The sequence below is a fragment of the Hevea brasiliensis genome, unplaced genomic scaffold (assembly GCF_030052815.1).
Source record: "Hevea brasiliensis isolate MT/VB/25A 57/8 unplaced genomic scaffold, ASM3005281v1 Scaf216, whole genome shotgun sequence".
NCBI lineage: Eukaryota > Viridiplantae > Streptophyta > Magnoliopsida > Malpighiales > Euphorbiaceae > Hevea > Hevea brasiliensis.
This window is the reverse complement of record NW_026614714.1, coordinates 66,884-69,126: the sequence shown is the minus strand read 5'-3', so window position 1 is coordinate 69,126 and position 2,243 is coordinate 66,884. Positions and strand designations below refer to the sequence as shown.

At 34.2% G+C, this 2,243-nt stretch overlaps 1 pseudogene; it reads left to right on the top strand.

Annotated features, from left to right (window-relative positions):
* Positions 1-349: 349 nt before the first annotated feature.
* On the top strand, positions 350-1,994 carry LOC110634659 (GDSL esterase/lipase 2-like; annotated as a pseudogene).
* The last annotated feature ends 249 nt before the right edge of the window (positions 1,995-2,243 follow it).

Below are 2,243 nucleotides of genomic sequence, written 5' to 3'. Positions count from 1 at the left end.
CAATAAACGCGTGTAAAAAAAGCAATTCCAATCTCTAGATGGTATGATATGCTACGATCCGCTATCAAAAATTTAATTAATATTTCGATTAACAAACCATTGATGATTGATGGTCCAAGGAGATAAATAATAGAAGATTGAAAGATAATCATTTCTTTATCAAATTCATAATTTAATCTGGCTGCTTAGTCCCGTTGACAATTGCCAAAATTAATTTAGCTGCTAATATCAACAATTTTTAACTTGCACGTCTTTGAGATCACCGTAAATAAAGAAATATAAAAAACCAACAAGTCTTGTACATTATAAACCTGACCATCAGAACATGAAATATGGGCTACAATTAAACATGGCAAAAACCTTAAGTTCCCATATTTATGTCTTGGTTTTTTGTTCAAGTCTTCTCATCTCAACTTATTGCCAAACTGATCTATGGTCTCCAGAGAACAGTGTTGCCTCGTTCATCTTTGGAGATTCACTATTTGATGCAGGAAACAACAATTACATCAAAAATGCTAGTTTCAGGGCAGATGTTTGGCCCTACGGCGAAACATTTTTTTAAGTATCCAACTGGGAGATTTTCTGATGGCCAACTAATTCCAGATTTTATTGGTATGTTTCTAAATTCCTTCTTTTCTTGCTCTTCTAGCTAGTTAATAAATTGGATATCTTTCTTTGTCACAGAAATGGGTTCTGAACTTCAATTGATTGCATCTTTCTTTGTAGCTGAGTGGTTAAAGCTACCTCTGCTTCCACCGTATCTCCAGCCTGGTAATCATGACTATGTCTATGGAGTGAACTTTGCATCAGCTGGAGCGGGTGCTCCTGTTGAAACTCGTCAAGGAACGGTATGTAATCTTGCTTGCTACTTGCTAGGCTTCAACTAACTTTCTTTTTTTCTCTTTTTTTTTTTAAATTGACTCCAACTGAGACTCGAACTCAGACCTTATAATTCTGGAATGGTATTTTTTATTCCGGTCTTGCCTTCTTGCTTCATAGGTGATAGACCTTAATACTCAGCTTAGTTATTTCAAGGATGTGAATGAAAAACTGAGTCAGCAATTCGGTGATGCAGAGACTTATAACAAATTAATATCCAAAGCCCTTCACTTGTTTAGCGCATGAGGCAATGATTACGTAGTATATGTTGCCTCAAACTCAACAGTGTTTCAGTCATCCTCCAAGGAAGATTACGTTGAGATTGTTATCGGCAACCTCACAAGTGTAATCAAAGTAATAAATTTTCTTTGAAATTAATCATTCGTTTTAATTTGGGAAAAATTAAAATTTACCATAGCTTAATTATGTTAATTACGTTTTGGACCTTTGTGTTTCAGGAAATTTACAAGAATGGCGGAAGGAGATTTGGACTTGTAAATATAGGTCTTATGGTTGTGCACCATTCACTAGAGGACTAAATACCAGTGGTGGCTGCCTGGAAGAAGTTACAGCTTTAATAAAACTACACAACAGAGCACTTTCAAAGGTCCTTGAGGATCTACAGAAAGAATTAAAAGGATTTGAATATTCTGTTCTTGATTTCTACACTTCATTAAGCAAAAGAATGAACAAACCTTCAAAATATGGTATGTCTGTAGCTATATATCTACCTTTGACAATATTTATTTAAATATGTTATGGAACTAGAGATTTACATTACGTGTTGTGAAGGTTTTAAGGTGAGGAAAGTGGCATGTTGTGGCTCTGGGCCATTTAGAGGAATTTTAGACAGTGGAGTAAAACATGAGTATGAATTGTGCGATGATCCCACTGAATATTTGTTCTTTGACTCTGCTCATCTCACTGAGAAGGCCTACAACCAACTTGGTAAGCTCTTTGGGAGTGGAAGCCCTGATGTTACCTGGCCCTACAATCTCAAGACACTCCTTAAGGCTTAGGCGCAAGTCTCAGTTTGTAGTTGTTACGTAAACATTTACACAATCAAATAATAAAAAAACTCAGGTGGTTACAAACTTTACAAAAATTAAATTAACATATTATCTATAAATTTTAATCTAGTACTATAAGAGTCATCTCTAAAATTATGAAATTTTAAATTTGATAAGCATCAATATACATAATCAGATAATTTCCAAGAGAACATCCTAGTTTGTTGGTTACCCTTTTATTTTAATATATAGTGATAGAAAATTCAATTGTAATAGAATTAGAATAAGAAATTGATTGTATAAAACCAGTTATGGAAGAGAAAGTAGGCATCCAAACAATGCAACAATCAATTA